The sequence below is a fragment of the Falco punctatus genome, assembly GCF_963210335.1.
Source record: "Falco punctatus genome assembly, chromosome: 12".
Taxonomy (NCBI): Eukaryota; Metazoa; Chordata; class Aves; order Falconiformes; family Falconidae; genus Falco; species Falco punctatus.
In genome coordinates, this window is record NC_137592.1 from 19,954,450 (window position 1) to 19,978,596 (window position 24,147).

The 24,147-nt window shown below is 39.7% G+C and overlaps 1 long non-coding RNA gene across 1 annotated transcript in view; it reads left to right on the forward strand.

The window, feature by feature from the left end:
- The window catches only part of LOC308072137, a 138,839-nt gene extending 114,721 nt beyond the window's left edge, over positions 1 to 24,118 (forward strand). The window contains exons 4-6 of the long non-coding RNA XR_013931509.1: positions 1 to 16,631; positions 19,128 to 19,229; positions 20,074 to 24,118. The exon at positions 1 to 16,631 is cut by the window's left edge and continues 46,214 nt beyond it. This is a non-coding gene — a long non-coding RNA (uncharacterized lncRNA). The remainder of the gene's footprint in view (positions 16,632 to 19,127; positions 19,230 to 20,073) is intronic.
- The last annotated feature ends 29 nt before the right edge of the window (positions 24,119 to 24,147 follow it).

The window sequence follows — 24,147 nt, forward strand, 5'->3', positions numbered from 1 at the left end:
CTTTCCATGTGGGTCAATGGCAACTCAATGCCTGATGGATCAAATCCAGAAACTTGCTGAGACTGTCAGTATCCCTGGCAGTGTCACATGGTGCAGATGACAGTTATTTTGACTGTGGTACATGGTAAATGTATTCTTAGGGCCAGTCTTTGCTGTGGGCATGGCATCAGTGTGGCTTCCCCCCTTCTCTACTGCTCCCCTGGGTTGCGGGTGTGTTGCACTGGCAGGAAGCATTTTTTATCTTCACCTTAGTTTTAACCACGTTATTGGGTTGGTTTGTTTCTTGCTTTGTTTTCCTAATCCTTCTAGGAAAGGAAAGAAGAAAATGTTTTCCTTTTTACCAGTGAGCTTAGCCAGCTTCACTGGAGTTGATGGGAATCTCTGCTCCAGCTGCTCTGCAGCGAATGTGCTTTCTGAAATATTTTGTTTTCTTTCAGAATGCTGCACAAAGCAGGTATAACCTTTAATAGCTACTGCTTTTTTGCAAGGGGAATTGACAAGGTAGGCATTTTCTTGTGGCTTTTCCTACACAACGTTTTTACACCAAGCTTATTGCCCTCTCTGGGTAGCACCAGTAATAGGAGCAGTGGAGATGCCACATTGCTCAGATTTGATTTAGGTGGTACAAGCAATTAGCTAGTTAGAAGACCATCCTTGGTTTTTCTGTGGGTTTAAGTGAAGTAAAAATGCAAATGTAGATGTTGCTTGTGGCACTGCTGAGAAGAGTTGGTGCTGCAAAGAAGGGAGAGGAATTACATTTCCATGAGGTGATGAGGATTTTGTCTGTGCAAACAAACTGTTTAAGGAGCTACCCTTTTATATATTATATAGGAACTTGTTGAGCCTAATCATAAAAAGAGGGTGGCTGCAACCACATTCATTAATAACTTCCAGGTTGAGAATCCATTACAGTACACTTTGTAGAACATGATCAGCAGGAAAGGCAAAGATAAATGCTCTTTGTTGCAATCACTGAAAAATGGTATATCCCTGGTTTTCTTATCAAAGCCATGCTGGCATGTGGCGGGAGAGGGAACACCACTCCTCATCCTGTCCAAAGGGGTATATATTTATTTCTGTTGGCACAGCCTGAAGTCTGGCTGGACTGTCTCCCTCTGCTCAGATGTGCCTTCGGTGTGAAAGGGTGCCCTCCCTTGCATACATCCTAACCATGAATGCTAAACTGTGGTTTGATTCCACGTTTCAGCTGCTCCATACTGAAATATGTCCATCAGAATTTCCAGCTTGGTCCCAGGCAGGCCTTCCTTACAGTTTTCTAAATGATGAACAGTTGATGTTAGAAATGCTGCTAGCCATGCATCTGATCCACAGAAAATATCATGTTAAAGGAAATAATTCTGCCTTCTTTGTTCTTTTTACTCGGTTTGAGTTTAAAGTGTGTTGAGCATCCTAGCTATACCAGAAAATGTTAATTGCTGCTCTACATTATTACTGTTATTTTCCAGGAGAGACATATCCTTTCAGGACCTACTCCATAGATTAGAAAAAAAAAAAAAATAAAAGACTGCACATGAGACTGAAACTGTAGCCCATTTTTTGGGAGGCCTCTTGCTGCCGTAGGAGAGGCATGGTGGTGATGTGCTTCTTGAAACAGCAAGACTTTTACTTCCAGTGACTGAGGCATGTTCCCAGTGTACAGGAGCCCACACCCTGATTTTTTTGAGGTCAGCAACTCTGAAAACAAGTTTGTGTCCCTGCCTTTCCTTTACTGGCCTTTTTACTTCTTTTAGGCGCCAGTTGCCTTTGTGTGTCTTTTTTATGGTTATAGTTACTAAAAATGTAGCTGGTTTGGGTTCCCCATCTAAATAGTTTGACTGAGAACCTATGGTACTTGCTGTTCTCCTTCTTCAAGGCTAGACCACAGTGAATGAAAACTTGCAAGCAGTTTGTTTAATACACTATTACTTTTTTGAGATTTTTTTTCTCTTCTCCTTCTCAGCATTGCAACCCATGCAGCTTCCTTGTACTTCTTTTCTTTAAACATTTTTCAGACTAAAAAATAATGTTGCTCCTTACTTGCACTTTGAGCCCTTTGAAATGAAATCAGTTGAGTTTGCCTGTACTCAGGTGTTAGGATCTTAAGAGCTGCTTCTGCTTTTTTTCTGTGTCAGAAGCACTATAGCTGATTAAAATAGATTTGATCTTTTGTCTAATCCTCTAGATCAGCAGGTTAATTTGTGATTTTTGATCTACAGCAGTATCCAAAGTTGTAAGGTATCATTGCAGTCTGCTACTTCCTTAGGAAAAAATGTAATTACACTGGGTTTAGACAGGGTTTGTAAATTACAATGACTCATATAAAATATATCTGAAGTTAGTCAGTGCAGCTAGGCTATAGATTCCCTTCAGTTCTACAAAAATGGAGAAGATAGAAAGATATAAAGTATGAATGATTCTATCACTGTCTCCAAAGCCAGGACTAAACATGATGACAAAACCACAAATAGATATCTATATCTATATGAAACCATATGCACACACACAAAATATATGTATATATGCATTTTTTTACATTTTTTCCATCAGCTCTAGCCTCAGTTCATTAAGTTACTGATATGCATGCCTTATACTACATATGTACACACCTGATGGACATGAATTTGTGGTCCAAATGACAAGATTTACCCCATATAAATGCCTACAGTGTGGCAATTTAAGTTCATTCCTCTGCTGTCCTAGTGAGTGGTAGTTGCTTTAGGAAGCCCTCTAAGCTTTCCATAACCAGACGTGCCACTAGTAATCTTTCCAAAATGGGATGTCAATGGAGCTGCAGCTGGTTAAAGGGCTACACAGGGCAAAAAGTGCTATTAGTGGCTAATAAAGACTAATTCTTTTGCAAGCAAAATTAGCTCGCTTCACTAGCTTGTTATGACTTGAAGTGTCTGGCCATTGAACTATGCATCTGGCTCATTTGTTGCTCTCAAAGAGATCACGTCCTGACTGACAGCTGTACCGGACTGGAAAAAAGTCGCCCAAATGAGTGAGAACAAGAGTACTTCAGTTTGTGTGACTTTAGGACAGTAGCAATCCATGCAAACAGAGATGAACCCAACAAAGAATGCGTGTGATATATGTCATGGCTCAGGGCACTAATTTTCCTTAAATAACTGGTTTCTAATACAGAACTTTGTTGCCCACAGATGCTGCCTCCCACTCATGTTATACAGGACTACCTAAAAGACACAGATGTCCAGTAGCTGGTTACAGCAACCCTAAATAATCACTAGAAGCCTAGTTTCCAGCACATCCCAGATCTTCTTGCGATGCTCTAAAGTGATTTAAGATGTACTAGAGTAGCCTAAGTTCTGTGGATGTATATTTATTTTTACTCACTGATGTTTTGGGGTAAATGCCACATTACAGTGTTTTTATTATCAAGTTCCTGTTCCTGCACAACGCAGCTGTACCTATTCTAAACTCCTTCATCAAAGGGAACTATTTCCTTTTTTTTCTTAATCTCAGATCAGTTTAACAAGAGCAGTTGTCCCTGACTTCCTTAAGCTTGCCCTGTATAAAAGCTTTTTTAAAAGTCTTTCCTACATCCCTTCTTTCCTTAGCACATGCTTAGAACTGTGTGTACGTACACATAAACACGCGCAGACACATGTGCCCATGCATATTTTAACCATTTTCTGCTTCAGTCCTGCATGTTGTGCGTGGTCAGACTGGCAAAGGACTAATGAAAAAGGTTACTGCCAAAGACCAGCAAAGCACACGCTTCCTTGTGTACTTTGGGTGCTTCCAAATGGTTGTAATGCCTTCTTTATTTATAAGATCGTTCAAATTTCTGAACTCTGTGGTAATACCACGCAGACAAATGTGCAGTAAGGTCAAGACTGATTACCTTTTCACTCTGGTATTGTTTTTGCAGGTGATTTGAGACTCTGTGTTAATACAGGTCATCAAGAGTGAGAGGTTAGTGATGTTGCCTTTTGTGCAATTAAACCCTTGAATGTTGTTCCTGGATTGAAAGTTTATAGAAACCACATGGAAATATTGGTTTATGTTGTTAAGTAAATGCTGGGTCCCAAACTTTTTTTCATTATCAAACAGTATTGGGGTTAAAGTGGGACCTTGGTCTAATGAATGAGTGAGTTTAGCTTCTGTAGCATGCCTGTGACATCGCTTTCTTTGCACAGAGGCTCCTGTGAAGTGCTGCCACCAGCATTTTGGTGGAAAGTAGAACAGGAAAGGAAAATTTCCCAAGAGAAGACCCATAGGTCCAGCTCATCACTTCAGAAATTACAAAGGAGAGAACTACTAACTGATATAGAAATATGATGCTTGAAATTGGGCTTTTGTGTCTGCATTGTTTAGTTCCTTGTGAAAGTTTTTCAGATTAGCCATGGTTGGGTACAGCCTGGATGCCCAGCCCTGTGAGAATCTGAGAGATGGTGAGAGACAGCAGTGTAAATGCTCTTTGCTTAGTGAGGATCTCAGGAAATCATACAAGATAAAAATCCTAGTATTTTCTTTGCACACTAAAAGGATTTTTTCTCATACAGAACAAAGGTAAAGCTTTTTGATCCAGTGGTAGACATAAAGAAAGACTCTAAGAATTGTGTAGAGGGAAGTCTGACTTATGGTGTTTAGTAAATTATAACTTTGCATATTGAAAAGATAATGAGAAATTACAGAAAAGAGATCTTGTAACAACCAGAGATGTAGAGAGAATCGGAGCTAACACTGGGCCCAGAACAAAGCTAGGCAGCCAGGAAAGCATTTGTGGAGATAAATTGCTTGCCAGGGTATGCAGCGGTTGGTGCTGAAGAGCCCCACTCTGTTTACACACTGCTACAGTTAAAACAGCAGAATAATGTCAACACTGCTGGCCATGGTCAGGCTGCAGGTGGCAGCCACTTCTCTGAATCTCAAGTGTAGAAGTATTAGTACCATGTAGTACCAGCAAAGACTGGTAGAAAACTTCTAAAGATATCCTGACCTGACCAAAAAGTCCAAATAGTCTGTTTCCTGCTGGATCAGAGAGTTTCTTTGTAAGGAAGGAAAATAGTACTGAAATAATGTAGGATGTGACATCTTCCTGCTCCCATTAGGTTTTACCATCATCCTTCCTCTCGGTTTGTGCCCCCTAGTAGAATAAATTGCAGTTTTGAGTCCCATACAGGGAGTGACAGGCTGGGATCCTTTTCATCTTTTTTTCATTATGGGCTACACCGTGGCCAGTGTTGTTACATTCCCCTCTTCTTTGCCTGCTGAAGAAATTCAGCACTATATGAATATTCTAGATTCTGTACCACCATGGTTTCTGTTCTTCTTGGTACCCTCTTATCAAAGGCGAAAGTGCTGCTCCAACCTTTTTTTGCTTCCACAATCTCCCTGGTTTCTCCTGCTGTAACTACATCTGAAGTTTTTTCCCCCTGCTTTTCTGTCTTTAGTCTGTAAGCTGGTTTTGCGCAAAAATAACACCATGCTACAGCAACAGCCAGCAGTGGTGCCGTTGCCCCAGTGCTAAGCTGGTAATGCAGACAGTGCTGAAGCATTTCTAGTTTTGTGCTTTGAACTCCTTGTCAGAGCTGGTTTCCTGATTTGTCTCGTTAGCACTAATTTGTTTTGTACTCTGAGTGCAATTGCTCTGTTGGTAAGAGTTACAGCAACGAGACCTCCGCTTTTCTCTAGCGTAGGCAACGCAGCAGTGGTGACCGCCTCTCCCTGGTTTTTCCTTGGCAAACTTCCCAGAAAGATGTGTACTTACTTGTAATTTGCGCTCTGTGGTCAGCAGCAATACCTCAGCTTTTAGTATCTCAACAGCATCTCTGTGTTTAACTCTGTGTCTAAGGCTTCACCTGCTCTCTAACTCTGTATTACAAGTAAGTTGAATACATCAACAGGAATGATTGCGTTTATTGTATTTACAGATAATAGCCCTTTCATTTGCTGCTTTATCTGCTTGTTGTGACTTCAAAAGAAAACAAACAAACAAAAATCCTCCACCACTTTCTCTTGGAAAAACAATATCACTTTCTGGGGAAGGCTTCCTCTGCACATCTAGTATATCATATTAAACCTGTTACTGAGTTCAAGGCAGAGAAGCAATTCTCTGTCAAAATGCTGCAAAAGAAACCACGAAATGAGCATGCCATAAATCCAGGAGCAGCACAAGAGTGGGAATACAAGACCTGCAACATGTAATACGAGTCTTTTAGTCTAACCTCCCCTGTTTCCACCCTGGTGCTAAATATACTGCTGACGTCCTTGCAAGAAAACAAATGCTTGGAGCTTGGACATCAGTGTTTTCGGAAGGGCAATGGGTACTGTTAGTTTAGGGTTAGTTTCATTTCTGCAAATTTCCTAGATGATACATGGCAAAGAGAGGCCAAATTCTTGTAATTGTGTTTGTGACTGTGGTGGTGAAGTTTAGCAAATATCAGCTCATCTTAAATAAATGTTTAATTTAAAATGTAGCATTTCAGTTTAAAAATATATTTTACATATAAACAGAGCAGACAACTTTCAATCCTGGTACCTACCATGCTCTCCAGGAACTCCTATTCTGGATTAAGAAAAGTAAAATTTGCATTTGAAGTGCATTAATAACTGTTGAAAGATAAGAAAGTTATTTCAAAATGTTTAACTTGCCTGCAGCATTTGCATCAGATAAGTCAGCAGTACTTTGTTAGCCACTGTTGTATTGTATTTTATGCAGGAGATGGATGGCCATCCCTGTGTGTCCTCGAATGAGCCTTTCCCTACTCTTGGTCAGGTGGGAGTTTGCTATTTCTTACCTTTAACCTCAGGGAATGTAAGGAAAAGTGATATTGTTGAAAAAAACCCAACAGATTCAGGTTAACTTGAAATTAAATTAAAAACTCAACTCAAATATTTATTTTTTTTGTGTGTGTAAAAATGGTATGCCAATTTTGAAACATAATTATCCAGCTTTTCCAATTTTATGTCTTTCGTCCATCAACACCTTTCCTGTCCAGTTTTGCAATCGTGCTTGGTCATTCCCAAACTGAATTTTTGGGGTTGTGTGATTTGCCACTTTGTACTCTTAGCACTGTTGATGGAGAACAGAAAGCTTTTCCAGTGTTGTAAATGACACCTCTTCAAGATTTTGCAGCTTTTTCAGAGATACCCTGCATTGCTGACAGCAAGTCTTGTTTGGAACTTTTAGATGTAACTCTGCTTTCTTTTGTAATAGGTGACTAGGTATGGTTTCTTTTAAAAACATTGATATAGCTTTGCAGAAAGCTTTTCAAGATCTTTTTCAGAATCTCTGTTGCTATTCAATGAATAGTTCAAGTCTCTTTTCATAGCTTTTATCTCAGAATTTTCTACTTACTCCATTATTAAATGAAGTGTTGAATGGGTTTTAAAATATTAAATGTTGGATACAAGTTGCTTACGAAATCAGAGGCAGGTTTTGTTAAGGTGATTTATTTCAGTGTGTTTTGTATAAACAGTTTCACTAAATAACTATGAATGTCTCACAGATGAGTAATAATACTTTTTATAGCTTTTTTTTTTTTTTTTTAAATAAGACTTAATGTGCTGCATCCACACAATGCATGTGGATTCCCAACATCTGAATCTGGTGCAAATCACAGGGTTAAGGCCTGGCATGTGCCATTTGTCAGGCACGACAGGTCATGGATTGTGTGTGGGAGCACCCACATCAGGTTGTACCTCACTGTGCCCCTTTCTCTCTAGGGGCACAGCCTCAAGCAGCAGCAGAAGGACCATGGCATCAACTTTCCACTGCAGCATCATTCTCTCTGGCCTCTGTGGGGGACAGTTGCCCCTGTTCAGGGATCCCCCAGAGGTTATTGCTGCTAAGGGGGTTACAGAGCTGTGGACTAGCTGTGCCTGGTGGGGTGGGATCCCAGCTTCAGAGTGAGGAGGTAATGCTGCCCCAGAGATGCACGAGAGCAGGATCGCTGTGGTGCATATTAGGGGGAGGCAATTAGAAGTGTAAATCTTTCATGTGTGAGACCAGGTAGGCTCTATAAAGTTTGGGAAGTGCTGCTTTTTGCTGATTTTTCCATTCTAGGCCCTACAGCGAGCTTACCGCTGGCTGACTCCAGAGAGTCACCTCGTGATTCTGAGTTGGAGTTTTTCCATCTACAAAATCAGGGTTAAGGATCAAAGTATTCTGAGATAGTGGGATGAAAAGAACCATGGTTATTATGATCGTACTGCTTGCTGTTAATATCAGAAAGGGAGATACTATGGTCTTACATTCGAAAAGAATCAAATACTGTGAAACTAGTGGAATTGTAACAATAGCATGAGGAATGCTGGTAAAATACCAGCATGACATGGCTTGAGTTAGAAATATTATATTCTTTGCCACATGTTAGGAACCGCTAACCCCGGTGGCTACTGTAACTGATTAAGAATTGTATGGGAATCTGTTTTCAATATCTATGATTTAAAAATATCTTGGAATGTAACACTGGAAAAGAAAATATATTTCCTGAAATCTGCCTCAATGCCGTTTTGTCACTGTCTAATTTCTGGTTTTCTTCTGGGTTTTTTTTGTGTGTGTGGTTGGTTTTTTTTTTAAGTTTTATTTTATACATGATTTCTTCATTTTCTCAAAGAACTGACATTTATCAAAGGTCACATACTGAAAATCAGCTGTGTAGTTATGCATGCTTTATTCTTTTCAGAGAGAATGTTAAGCATTTCAGGGAGAAAAATCTATTTATATTCCCAATTTCTGTAATATAAAATAGTAAGGAAACTTGAAATGTTTTCCGTGTGCTTCTGTCATGTCTATTGATTATTTAATTTCCCCCCTTAAATATTTGAGCAGTACAGCTGAAAGGATCTGATGAAACACATTAGGTTTTTTACAGTTCCAGTGGTCTCTACTTAAAGTGCATTAAACCCTTAAACTCAGCCTAATTAAGCTGGAACGGATGCTTTAAAATAAGAATTATCTTCCATTTTGTAATAAGGAAAGGAAAACTGTAGAGCTACAAGTATCGTCATGGCCATGTTTCTTCATAAACAACTGAAACAGCTTTAACTCACTAAAATAATTTCTGCTCTCTGGACTTGAAAGCTCAAAGAGAAGACTTTCCCATGCCACAGAGAAGAACAGGATATCAGCAGTTTTGAGTCCAATTTCTAGCACTGACACAGATTTCTTCTGTGGCTTAGAAGAAATTATTTCTTCCTCGTGTGTTTTAGCTTACTCTCAGCTATATAAAACCTCTGAGGTGTGTGTGCTTGCAAAATGCTTTAAAGCAGTGAGGTGAAATTTAAAAAATTCTTTAAAAAAAGTTTCTTTGAGGCCTCAGCCTGCTTCTGCAGTTGTCAGTGGAAGTTTTACCATAGACTTAAATGGTCAGAGATAGATTTAGACTTTGTTCTCCTGAGCTGTACTAGGAAGTATTCAGACAATTTATTTAGTTGGCCTGATTCTTCTCCTTTCATCCACCTAAAATCACACCTTCCATCATCCTCAAAGCCGTATAAAAAAAGCAGCTCATGCCTGAAATGTCACCACATTTCACTGGTTTAGTCTGCATTTGGCAAGGGCCAGTGCCCCTGAACCTCAAAAAGCACTGACGTCATTCCCTTTGTTTAATAAGGGATTCTGACTTTAAAACCCTCCCTTCCCTTAAATGTGATATGGAAGCAGGAGCAAGTGCCGTTCAGATACCAGGCCATAGGCTATCAGTGACTCGGTAGGACCAGAGGACTGGCTATCCCAGCTCAAGAGCACTGTAAGCCTCCCAGTAAGGTGCTTTGGTCAGTAAATGTGGAACAGTGTGGTGCACTAGCACCCATGTCTGCTGCTGGACAGGACCTGACAGGTTCAGCACCTGCATATCTGTCTATGGACCATATCTCCTCCTACTAATTGATCCTGGATCTCCCATACATCTGTTGGCTTCCTAAGGTGTGTAGGAGGTACCTTGTTGTTTTGGAAGGATCAGGTGGGTAGCTTGTACAGCCAGAGGGTTGGCCACAGCTATGCAGACAGTCTCCAGTCGTTTCCTCAAGGTCACTGTGCTCAACTTTTGTTTCTGATGAACTCCAGTGAGCTCGCTCCGGCCTGTGCTTCAGTGTTCTGCTATGGGCTGAAGCAGATAGGACCTGAATGATAACAGGCATCACCAGCAACCCAAGAGCATGAGGTCTCATGCTGCCTTGCTAGCTGTCCTAATGGCCTTGCAAACGTTTTGTGTAGGAAAGATTTCAAAGTGGCGTTCCTCTAGACTACACACCAATGGGGAATGGTTCTACCAGAGAGCAGGCTTGTCTGTCTACTTCTATCAAAGACTGCAGTTGCAGGCTTCAGATAGCAAACTAGGTATATGGCATCCTATGGCAAGCCAGTGGAAGATGCAAATCTAAATGCAAAAACAGGTATTGCAGCAACGCAGAACTTTTCTCAATGTCAGATTGAATCTAGTGGCTCTTCAACCTGAAAGCAATGCTGACAAATGGTTTGTATAGTTGTAATGCTTACCAGCAAATGATTCAGCAGACAGATGGAGGCACAACAGATTCATATAGTCTCAAGAAAACTTTCAAGTGCAGTGTTCTGATTTGGGGAATTTTGTCCTCAGTGTCAGGAAAACAGTATTCCTAGGTGGAGTTAAAAGCTGTGTGATTTTAATAAGGTTTTGGACATCAGAACTTCAAAAGCTGAAATGATGTAAGGTGCTGGAATAACTACGTATATAGGGTTTTGTCTTTGTGGCTTTAGAGAATCACTCAAGACTTCTTTTACTTAAAAAAGGAACCACATTTCCCATGTCCTAAAAGCAACAGCCTTATAGTAAAAAGAAGGATTTGGTAATCCTCAGCTTGATGGTAGGGGTCAGTGAGATGCAGAAGTAAGTGTTCCTTGTACACACTGATCCGGATGCACATGCAGGGGTTAACGGGTTCGCAGCTCTAAGGAGATGGTATAATGGCGAAAAGGTACCTGGCAAACGAGGTCAGCTCTGAGGCTATTGTGAGCTTTCTACTCAAAGATCATAACACTCCTACTCTAAACCAACTTATTTCATTGTCACTACAAGTGATGAATGGCCAGATGAAGCAGTTCTTTTATAATTGGAATTGGCTGAGTTACTTTTCATGGTTGGAACTGAACTAGAGAAATGGTCAAAAATATTTGAATGGTCTTGGCACATTTGGTACTGTGTAACTACTGACAAAATGTAAATGATTACATGGTAACTAGAAAGATGCATGCCAGGTTAGTAGTGTGAGAATACCGTGGTAAATTAGATTAATGACTGCATGGAGCACACAATGGTACAGCTCCCGTTAGTCATATGAGCATGTTTGATGAGAATGAGATGTGTTCGGAAGCTTGAGCAAACAGTCTGAACCAAGTGCTCATCCTGTTAATAGAAAAGACTCCCAGAGTCATACCATTGTGATCTGTCTTTCTGTTTGTGTTCACACATCCTGTTATCTGATCCATGAAGCTGCAATGACCAGTCAGGGCACTTGCAGTCAGTTGTCCAAAGGTACTTAGGGCAAATAGGTGTTTAGTGAAATGCCATAAGTTATCAGATACTTAGTATTTTTGATTTAATTCTGATTTTGTGAAAATCCAACCTAGAGCTAGGTCCACCAAAGAACTTCTTTGCTCTGATGCACCTAATGAAATTTGTCTACAAATGTACTAAGGCCTGGTCACCATAGGAGGGAATGCACAAAACTCTGCACATACAGAGGAAAAACCTGCTAGCCGGTAGGAACTGTTTGGAAGAAAGATAGGACTTAGTTTACTTCACCTTTCTCTTCATTCAGGGTGCAGTTCAACCTCCTTCCACCCAGGGTCCTCAGCCATGGACTGTTGTTGGGTGATGCAGCCTGCCATTGCATGCCTAACATAATCTTATGTAGTTTCCCAATGTACAAGCAGCTCCCCAAAACTCTTTAGCCAGTTTTAGGCCCTTCTTCAGCTCCTAAAAGTGTTTCCTTTTCAGCAGTTTTTCAAAGTGCTAATTTGCAGCCCTCTGCTCCTTTTCTCTCACTGTCTTTACTCTCTCTAAAATAAGTCTCCTTCCCTGACCCTACTTAACTGTCTTGTAGTGGTTACAGAGACACCAGCCTCACAACTCAGTGGGATTAACACTGATACTGATCTACTGTTTTATTTCTTTGCTGATTAGAATTAGTCTTTCTGATTGTTGTCTCAGTGTCATTCTTTCTGCAGCACTAACATGTTTTTATTTCTACAAACCTTTATATTTTCTAGCCTGCTGAAATGTCCATATAGTCAGCTAGTGTAACCATTTATACAACATAATCCATGGAAATATACATAATGAGAAGGGAAAACTTTAGTCTTGTGTATGGTCATTTATGGTCATGTGCTGAAGTACTGTAACTGGTTTTAGACATTTTGTTTAAAAAAAGTTGGCTAAATCTTGAGCTATGTAAGAAGAGTGATGGTAGGCTTGCAAAGTAAGACCCATGGTATGATGCTGAGAGAATTAATCATGTTAATTCCAGAAAGTTTAAAGTTACCTGTTATTGCCCACAATAGAAAGGAAATGGAAAAGAGATTATATTTGATTATTCTTATTATTTAACAAGAAAGAAAGAAAGAAAGTAGCCCTAAGCATTGTGAGGGGAAAATCAGAATTATATATCAGGGAAAAGTTTATAAACAGAAGGACTCATAGCCAAGGAAACCGGCTGCCAAATGAAGCTTTGGAATCAGCAACACTGAAGATATTCAGGGCTCAGATAGACGTCCATCTATCAGAAAAGGATAAAGAAATCAGCCCAGCCACAATGTAGATACAATCCAACAGAGTTCCCTGCCAAATTTCTACCCCAAATAGTGTATGATTTAGTTGGAATGGAAAAGAAAAGCAGTTTGGCTTGCTAGATCTTTCACTGATACAATCTTAAAAGCACAAATTCTTCTGTCTTTAAAAAAAATATGTTGCTAGTAACTATTTTTAAAGTTTTATTTCTTGTAACTGGAGTGTGTAGGCTTTGCTGTAGTTTCAGATACATTGATCTTAGCTTAGGATGTTATTATATTTTCTTGAAATTAAAAAAAATTATCTATTTAGAATAAAACCACAGCTCTTAAAATGAAAAATGTTTTCATGACATCTTTACAATAGCAATTTTCTGGATGTTGTCACATCACTTATATCAAGCCTGAGGAAAAACCATCAGGAAGATAGTTATTTTTCCATGCTTAATTAGAGGTATGGAGGATGGTAAGGATGGAGGGTTAGGATGGTTATAATGGTAAGGTTAGCTTTTTACCTCTCTGTCACTGCTTCAAATACAGGCCAAGAGGGATATTACTCATTCATTACTTCCAAGTTACTGCTCAGATGGGTGGTAATGCCCCTGGTTGTAGTAGGTAGGTAGGTAACACTCATACAGGTACAGCATTCAAGACTGAATTGAGCTGGCAGGCTAAGACTACTAGTCATCAAGAACTGGGGTTTTTAATGGTATCTAGGCCTTTGATACTCACATAGTTGCCTATTGCAATTTTAAGAAGGAGCACTCACCTTGAGGTGAAGTAAGTGAAGTTAAGGTACCTAAGTTCTTTACAGAAAGCCAAGTATACGTTTATCTGTAGCACTGAACACCTTTAAAATTACAGCCTACCACCTAGCAACAAATTTTCAATGAAGCTCTGATTCACCACTTTTCAGTGCAGCCTCAATAAGCCTCTGATTTCCCCATTGTTTATACCAGCACATACTGTAAAAGAGAAGATGGATGACAGTTCATCAGCTTTCAAATTCACTGTTGCAAGTGTAGTTTCTTTTCATGGCAATGTCTTCCAAAGCATCGGTTATATCAGAGATAGCAGGCTAGAGCAGAGATGAAGTAGATAATAGTTTTAAAAAGAAATTTCAGAAATAGAATTAGCCGTAAATAACAAATGAATCTTCAAACTAATTGAATACTGATTTTCTGCAGAAAAGTAACACATAGAATTTAATATTTGCAAGCACAGTACCATCCATACCTTGCACTCCCTAATTTATACTGTAAAAATTAGTGCTAGTTTCTAAGAAATGCTGTAGAGTAGATCAAGGCTAATTATTTGCAAAAGTAAGTCTGCCACGTTGTCACTCTGCAATATGAAAATGTGTCACATGATGGAAGGGAAGTGTGAATATCTGCTATCTGATGTATACAATTGAAAAGGGAAAACACAGAGTGAAATCATCAAGCCACATTAGCCAAAGTGAACAGATAAGAAAGGGTATAACACTGGAATTGTAAACAATTAAACAGAGATTACATCTCTATGTGGAACTGTGCATGCTTTTTAGATTTGAAAACTAAAATATTGATAGTAGAAGATAAAAAAAATCTAGCACTGTTTATCACAGAAAATGTTCAAAGTGCTGTATGGATGGGGCAATAATTGTTCTGTGTATAAAAAAAAATGTCATTTTGTGTGTCACTTGAAACTGGTCTCCAAATGACACAACATAAGCAGGGAAATTAACTGCCAGTGGACTCTGATTGGACTCATGTATGTATGTACATCCTGTGCCCTCCTGCCCAGCTTCTTGCCACAACTCTGACAGCTTCACCAGCTGTGTTCCACAGCTCTCGCTGCTGCCCCACCAGCCTGGCCTGGCATCCAGCACACCCTTCTCCATCACCACAGGAAACAGGTCATGCATGTGCTGTTCATCTCCTCCATCTTCCGTTCTGAACGTTTCTGTGAAACCACATGTGCTCAAGTTTGTAAATACGGACAGCAGATAAAATGCAAGAAAGCCTCGCCATCGGAAGATCTTGCTGTTGAATGTGGCAGTCTCTATTTTCCTCGTTCCTTCCCCCTCCACCATCAAGAGAAACCACAGTGACAGGAAGAATGCACCATTTCCTCTCAAAGAGACTCGTTACTCTCTCAGTAGCTCACGTTTACCCAGATTTTGCTCTTTCAGTGTTGATGCACTTTCAGCTGCACAAAATATGAGCCTTACCTGTACATTTTAAATTGCTTAAATAGGACATTTTAGTAGAGGAAACAGTCAAATCAGGTTACCACATAATGGGAGCTTTTATAGTTGACCATTCAGGCAGTGCTGCTGACTGCTGAGCTAGCTCTTAGTAAGAATGTGCAAGTTGTGCTATTTTTACTTGCTACTTGTCTAGCACTGGACTTGTTTGGAATAATTAATTTATTCTTGCATATACAGGTATATATCTAGCAACGAGAATTTAGAGGAATTTTCTGAGGCTAATAGAATTCTCACAAGACTTCCATTGAGGAGGGAGAGAGAAAACCTTGCTGAAAGCAGCTTTAAATGAACTTTAGAAAAAAGGTCCAAATACATTTACATTCTCCTCAAAATACTCATGTTTTTGCCTGTCATTACCCTTGTCATGCCACTTCATAACTTCTTGTTACCTTTTTACATTTTACCCACTCATCTAGTTCAGTGGGTTTTATTCCCTGGTTTTCAGCCATTACCCTCTCCCAGTTTTCACTCTTTCCAGCTTGCACACAGACACCATCTGGCTTTACCCCCAGGGTTTCCTAGACAAGGGCAATCTAGTTAGCCTTGTGAAATCCAAATGCCAGGCAAAACAAAAACTGTATAAAACCTCCGCAAGACAGGATTTCTCAGTTCTGTGTGAGAGGCATCTACTTTGCCCATAGCTACTGTCAGAACAGAAATCACATCTTGGGCAGTAAGTTATCTTCTCATCCAACCTACTCTTTTCCCCAAACTTTTCCTTTCAATTTACTGGAGTTGCTACAAGTCTGTTCCAGTCAAGAGAAAGTTTGACCAGTGTATGTGTGTAATTACAGAGCTTCAGAGCAGAACATCATGTAAGAAACTGTCTATAAAAATGCTTGGAATAAAGTAGATTGAGAACAGATTTACTAAAGAAATTAGGAAGTCATTCCAGTGCTCTTTTCTGTTCTAAATAACATAGTGCAAATAGATCTCTGAGGCAAGATTCTGGACAAAGACATTCCTTTGAAAAGAGACCACAAGATTCCTGGTTGTCTTAATGGAGAAAACAGAAAGAATTGGTCTCGGTCTGGGACTCTGAAAATGCTGATCCTTTTGAACAATGTGGACAAGTACAGGATACTATCCAATATATTCATCCTTGAGCAGAAATAAACCCAAATTTCTGTTTGCTCTGACTGTCTCACAGGATCTGGAAAAAAACCCCAAACCAACCACCAAACAAAGAACCCCTCCCTTTCTTTTTTATGTTTGCTAGTTTCCAAAGTTTTGAAGGGAATTTATTGGGCAAGACATTTTGAGCTGTATATCTGATTTTCCCTGAGAAATTATGATCTAGTTGCACAGTTCAGCAGTTTGGAGCCAGATAGTCTTTTATTTCAGGCTTTGGGAATTTAAAATCACTAAGGAACTGCATATCTACACAGGTGCAACATACCACCCTAGTGCTGGCCACAGAGTGAGGACTGAGGTGAGTTCTCCACAAAAACACAACTATCCGAATTTCTAAATTATAAAGACTTGCTTCTTATTTTTCTTTGTTTGCTGTATTTGTTGTGTCTCCCGACTTAACAGTTACTCCTGTGTGTCTTCACAAGAAGAATGCCTACTATGGTCCTGGTCTAAGAGCTCAGTGAAATGAAGAAGACGAGCAAGTTTTCTACTGTTGTACACCATGGAAAGGTAAAAATATAATCAGCTGCTTTCTCTGCTTGGCAGTCACAAGATTGGAAAGGAGGGTGTATGTAAAAATAGTTGGGGACCAGTGATACAAATAATAACTTTCAACCTTATTAAATGCCCTGTGAAAAGCAGCATCTATTGCTGTTTGCTCTCAATGTGACTGAGGTTGCATGACATTTAGAGGATAAAAGACAGTCAGGTAAGAAGTAGGTGGCCTATTAGATGCGCTGTCTTTGCTTTGCAGTGTTCCATAGTGAAAACCACAATTTCACTTTGGTTTAATGAGCATGCCCTGATGACATTGATAGGTTTGCATTTAGACACGATCAGAAGAGTAGTATACTGGCTAATGTTAGGAGGGAGTAGTGTCTGATATTAGAATTTTTCAGTCTAGAACTGGGTTTTTATTGATTTTTGAGCTTCTAAAATGGTGGCCTTTTCAGTCAACGCTGTTCAGAGAAAAGTCTTGCTAGCTGAAATTTTTATGTGAAAAAATTCAGTTATTTATGAAAACTCTTAAAAGGATGACCTTTAAAGGATGAAAGATGTAAATCAGCAATCTGTGTTTTTAATCACAGTGGATGCACAGGTTCCTTTTGAGTCCTATCAGAGAAGTTTGGTGCTGGAGACCACAACATGTTTGAATTAATGTTGATGTTCACTTTGAACTTTTCCAAGGTATCCAAGATGTGGCTAATAATAGTAGCAGGTGTTGTCTGTTTCTCTCAGCATGTGGCAAGAAAGTAGCGTGGTCACACAGCTATGCATTATTTACATGGTGTCAACATGTCAGCAGGTGGGATGGCAGAGAGCCAGATTAAATCACTTCTGATTGTAAATACAGGACACTGAACAATAATGCTGTGTCACACTTGATGACACTGGAATCTGGCAAATCAGCAATAGCTCTATGTATCAGGCTCATTTGAATGGCTTCCCTGCCACCTTGAATAATGAAGGAATCAAAATCAAGAGTCAAGAAAACTGTGTAAGTTGGCTTCCTCCTGCCCCGCCAAAGAAGAAGATTTTATCCAGTAAAGAGACACTCTTTGATTGCTTAATATGAAGACGCATGGGTCTCTTGCCCTCGTGCAGGAGTAGTGTCTGCTCCTGAGAATGGGCAACCACCCTACAGTGCATCTGTTTGCCATTTATCTTTGTTGTCTCTGTAAGTGGTAAATCTGTTTGGTACGATGACTTTCTTTCATTCATTTTTTGCAGAAGCTAGCACAACAGCTAGCACAATCTCACTTGGTAAGTGTATTTGTAAGAGGCGGTCACATTATTTAGAATAGGTGTTTTAAAGGGTTTGAGGTGCCCCAAGAAAATCTAGGAGTGCTGTTCTCAGCCACTGCTGCTTCTGCACCGGCTCTGATTTCTGTATCGCTCTTACAGCTGGTTCACCTTTCCAGCTGGTAGAAAACTAGCTCAGCAAAATAAAACCATGAATAGTTTTCTGTTGGTTTAGTAATCCAGTTGGGTTCACTGAGGAGCCACATGAAAATCAAAGTGGAAGGGAAGGAATGGGCCTGCATGCCAGGGAAGGAAGGATGCAGGGAGAAGTGGAGGGAGCAGGACTGTTAGATGAATTCAGACATACTGTGAAACCTCACCCTAGAATGGTTAATGCACAGGGAAGGAGCTGTCAGAAGGTTAAAAGAAGCATCCAAAATACTGGGATTCATTTTACCTTGTCACCATAATACCCTTTTTATGAAACTAGAGCTATGTATGCTCATAAAAACCTTTTGCTTTTTTTATTTTAAAGGATAATGCAACCATTGGAGTCTGTGCGCAGTTCTTTCAAGTTAAATGCTTAGTTCAACATTCCACTTCCATTTCCTGGTAGAAAATGTTTTATATGAAAGCAACTTTAACCTTTCAGAAGGGTTCATTTACTGTTACGTTTCGTATCAGCTTTCCAAAAAATGCAGTCTGCGTTTGGCGTATTATAGGTTCTGGTTTTAATATTGGTTCAGAAAAAAAGTCATATGCCATAAGTCAGAAATAAAATATTGTGCCAGAATTCTCTCTGTACATGAGTACACTCTGTGAGCAAGTGGTTTAAAGTAAGTTTGATCACTTAAAGCCAAGACTTGGGCTCAATCTATCTATGAACCAGCTGGTAACAAATAACACATTCAACTCTCAGTCACAGGAAACTGTTAGGTTGCCTTTTTATAGACAACTACAGCCCTACAGCTCCTGAAGCGCAAGGGAATATCATATGGACTTGGAAAGTGTTGAACACCTACCATATGCACATAAAGAAGTGTAATAAAGATGAAAGGCCTGAACCGAGCTTTAATTCCTATTATTCTGCTTTTGATTTATCAGCTGCTTCTGCATTGCTCCAATTTTCTTTGGCTTAAAATTAGGTAGAAGATGCTTGAATTGCTTAGTTTGATCAAATCAGTCAAATTCAGGTTTCCCTCTCCATCAGCATAACAGATGATAAAAGTAAAACTTTAAAGTACTTTGTTGCTTTCTTTTCAGCATTATTGTGTGTTCATTTCTGAAGTGCCAACTGCTGTAACAATCCACTGCAGTGGGCAGCTCCCAGCCATGTGTCACTGTTCTGGAGGTGCTGCAGTCATGGTAAGATGGGCACTAAACCGGTAAAGCTGTATCAAAGTCACTCTGAACTAGAGCTAGGGCTGTCTTGGTTGGGTGCAGGGCCATAAAAACATGGCAGATCTGCTTTTGCGACTTTAACAGCTTCTCTGCATAGCGCTGCAGTGTGCTGTAGGGTGCTTTCAGCTGTCAGGTTTGCTCAGGAGTCTCTGCACTGTGGTCCATTGCCATGTATGGATGTATTCTGGGAATTATCCTCCACAGGACTTCTGCCATCAGTAAGAACCTGTTACAGAAAAAAAGGGCCTTCAGACAGGCCTGGCCATGAGTGAGACAATAAAGGCTAATCCTCTGTGCTGCTGAGCTTCAGCTTCTAATAAAGGACTCAGAACTTGTAAGGGTAAAGCTTCAAAGTAAGTACAGATTTACAGAGGGAGGCAGATAAGAGGGTTGTAGCCCACCCATTAAGACCACCTGGTCTTAATATATGGTAGCAGAGAGCACTTCTGTGACGTACTCTTTCCATATCCTAACTCTGTTCCAGGGAGTGAGATTTCCAAGAATTCTGCTGGCGATGTACTTGTCAAGTTGGGTGCACTACAGAGGCTAAGTCTGTCAGTCATATATAATAGTTTTATCACCCTTGAACTGCAGCAGCTGAAGCTGACGGTGATGGTGAAGCAGAACCTTAGTAAAATAACATTTATGATATTTAATACCACTAATCTTTTCTGATGATGAATGCATGTCCAATGCTTTGAAGATGGAAAGGTCTGCAAAAATGCAAACTGTTATTTTATCTGGAAATGTGTTTTGTGGCATCCCAAAGAGTATTCACATTTCTTACTCCTTTTTTGTGCATGTGCAGGACTTCTCATGAATTTTCAGCAATGAGCCCGTATGGGAATAATTTCATTGTGAGAAGAAGTCTTCCATTCTATCATGAAAAAAGACTGCATGGAAATCACGGAAAGCTACAGAAGAAAGTATCAGCCATTGTTTGAAAGCACTGTGGCCTATGGAGATGGAAACCAGAATGTGGATTTGCCCCCAAATTTTATAAGCTTCTAGAAACCCAAATGATGAGAAACAAATGTGAAAAGTTCACAAAAGTAGTGGTTGCTTAAAAAAAGAAAAATTCTTGAAGCCCTGTTGCTTTTATGATGAACAGACCTGGTCAGAAGGATATTAATTATCTCAAATAGCATTGTTTAAACAGGTAGAGCTATACCCAGCATTTTTGGTTGCCACCTAGATTAATATTACACTCCTCAGTTGCTAACAATGAAGTTATCAGACACTGGAACAAATTATTAAGAGGAACAGCGAGCTTACCATTTCTTGAAGTCTGTAAACTGAGAGTGGATGGTATGCTTTAGCAAACAATGGAGACACAGCTGGGTGAAATTATATGGTTGTACTAAAGAGAAGGGAACATGAGATATTCTCTGTGGTCCTTGCTAGCCTTAAGAGCTATAGGTCTATGAGTTCACAAATACCATTAAAAAGAACTCCCTAGAAGTAGTGATGTCCATAGCACCAATCCGAATCCATCTCCTGAGCTGGGGTAGATTATTCCAAAATATTTTTTTTAAAAATATAGTCTCTACTACTGTTTCTACATGCTTCTGTCACTACAAGTCATCTTACTAGCATAATTTTACAATTTTGGAAATCCCTTTTTGAGGACTAAGGAGATCCTTCCTCTCCCACAAAGAACTCAATGTACTTCAGCTCATGAAAGAGTGTATAAACAAGTAAGCATGCATGCTTCTGCTTTCCTACCTGATGTACTTCCATCATTAAAAACCGAAATAAGTAAGCTAGATTCACTCAGTGAAATAAAAGACAATCCATGAAGGAAATTCTAAGATACTTTATTTTCATTATTGTAGACAATTTCTAAGCTAAACTTTAATTTTCTTCTCCTTGTAGGGTGACCTGGAACATTGTTTAAAATAAGATTTTTTTTTTCTTATAGCAATCCTCCAGTTGAGAACAGCTAAAGCATTTTTTTCCTCCAGAATTGTGTTTTGGAGCATTGGGCACTACAGGAACTTAAATCTAGCAGGACAGCTGGAAGTCTGGGAAAGCTGTACCTGACTGAACAGCTAGACATGAAAAAACCCAGTTCTTCAATGTTGAGAAGTATTTTTCTTGCTACAAAGAAAGAAGGAGTTAAGTCACTATATGGTCAAAAGAAAGGCCTTGCCATTTTGTGATGGCTCTCAAAAATCATCTGTGTAAATCTGTCAAACTGTTTCTCTGATGAAAAAACTGTAGCCTACACTACGAAGGGTTTTGAGTATATGTCTAGCATATACTGTTATCAGCAATCACCGCAATGGTCACAAAAGGTATTCCTCCAGTATGGTTAAACTGTCTCATTAATCATAAGACGTAATTACTCCTGTACCAGTATGTCTTCCATCCACAGAGGTGGGTTTGGCAGCATGGCTAGGACAGTGTAGTTGGGATATGCTAGTTAATGCTAGAAGATCTGAAAACAATCATGGCATAGATTTTCAACTGTTTCAGGAAAAACACGATTTTGTGTCCAGAATGGATATGCATAATTCCAGAGGCAGATTTTTAGGTTTTAGATTGTAGTGAATGGCTAGTTACCCTTGTTTCTGTGAGTGCCAAAAACTCTCTTTGTGGCTTACTTCTTCTATATATGTATGTTGTGCTGAAATAAATAGCTCAACTGTCCGTCAGCTGGAGGGTGGTCTGCAAGACATGTTTTAGCCAAACACGGTGTGTCACTCGGGTACAATGAAGGGACCACAACAGAAGAGAGCCCAGAGGAAATTTGACAGCTTGTCATATACAGGCATCCAGATTGCTTTATCGAGTGGTCTTTTCTGGTCTTAAGTTTCATAAATGTGTAATTTGCACTGATTGAAATAACTTCAACTTTCTCTTGCTACTGTGTTTTGTGCTTTTGAGAAAAGATGATTGGAAAAGCTAGATGCTGAAATAAAGGAGCAGCCTCCGACTGCTCTTAGGCTTTTCAGATATATTATCCTTTAAAAAAACCCAAACCCAGTTTGTCATAACAGTTTCAGCATCAACAGGGACTAACAAACATATCTGCCGTGCAAAGGCCATAGTAAAATATAGGTATGTATGTTTTATACTTTGATTTCATGAATCTACAAGAAAAAATCTGGGTTGATTTGATTGAAGGAACTCCTTAGTTTTAGTCCCTTAAAGAATATCTTTGTAGGTCTCTTCTAAAAAGTATAACAATAAAGTAAAAAAGGTGGGGAGGGGAATAAGAAGTCACTAAACATTTGAAAGGTTGAAGATCTAGACTATGTTTTCATTCATCAAGGTGGTTCTCAAAAGTAATTTTTGAGCCACGCTGCAAGGAAACTGGTAAGAGCTTGAACTGCTAATGTTCTCTTTGTGGTGTGGATATACAGAAAACAGTTCTCTTGTCGCACTAGGATTCTGCTGATTTTGAAATTTTAGGCCTGGCATGAGGCTCAGTAAGTATATGAGTGACTTAGCAAGCAAGCAAGCAAGCAAGCACATTTTATTTTAATGCTGACCTTTTTTTTCCTCTTTTAACCTTTTAATATAAACTAAATTAAGTTTCAACAAGGGAAGATGTTTTTAACGGCAAAACCAAGACTTTTTGTTTAAAAATGTTGAAATGGCACATTTCTAGAATTTCAAAACCTTTTTTTCCAATTTTTTTGAGGACAGGAATCTCTTCTGGGAATAATACCAGTTTTGATGAATTGTCAGTTGTGACCATCTCTTCTCTTCTCTATGAAAGCCCTGTTCTCACTCCCCACTTTAAACCCAGGCTTCCAATACTTTCCAGAAGTCTGAAGTATGATTTCCTTAGTTACCTTACTGATGCATTAGAATGAGATGTCGATTTTGGGCAGCTATCTTTATCTGATGGTGCAAGAAGACAACAGTGAGAGTGTTGTGATGGTCTGAATTGGGATTGTTCTCCCTCTGCACGTACTTGAGATTGTAAGTGCTCTGTGTTTTGTGTTTCTACATTTCACATACGTAGTTCCATGCCAATTATTAGTTCACAATTTGTAAACAAGCAGATATGAGTTACATGTATGCTAGAAATGAATTTCATTACCACACTGAGTGCTCTTTTCCATTACGTCTGTCAAGAAGGATTATTTTCCTGTAGCTAATGACCAGAGTTGTGCTGGTGGGGCAAAATCTGATGCCTTTGGTGAAGCACTATTAATGAACCCTGCTTTAAGAAGTCTGGATGGTTCTTATGCCTGGAAATGAACACTGGATCTCCCCCCCCACCCCAACTTTTGATGGCAGTATTTGCATTACCCAAGAAATAAAATCCTTTCATGATTTGACTGAACGGACCATCTATTCTGCTAGGAGGAAGCTAAGGGAGCAGTTGCCCTGCAGCCAGGCAGCGGAGTCCCCAGTGCTGGATTGAAAGCACCAAGGGCTGGGTAAGGTCTGCACAAATACTGCCAAATCAGCCCAGAAAATGTCCTCATGTTTCTTTCTTGTGTGAGAAGAGAAATCCAAGTAGAGGTGTTCAGAGCTCTGAAAAGGAGTTGGTTCACAGGTATGTTATCAGCTAAGCAAGAAGGGGTTTCTTCCTGGCTGAAGCCAAACAGACCTTGCTCTCGGGGGGCTCTCCCCTTCCCTCCTCCAACCAGGCACTGCTGTGTAATGTCTACTGGTTTAGTGCATCTGTGTTACTTTATTTGTGAACAAAGTACTGACATTTTTAATAGCTTTATAGCTCATAATCCTTCTTTTTGGTAATATTCTAAATGTGTCTTATCTATAAAATTGCATAATTTACTTGCCTATACTTCCATAGGCATCATTAATGAGCACAGGTTTAGAGCACCAGGGCCCTGGGGGCACCAGCAGGCCCCAGTGTCGCTGCCCGGCCCCTGCCCACCCCCCCACCCCCCCACCCCCC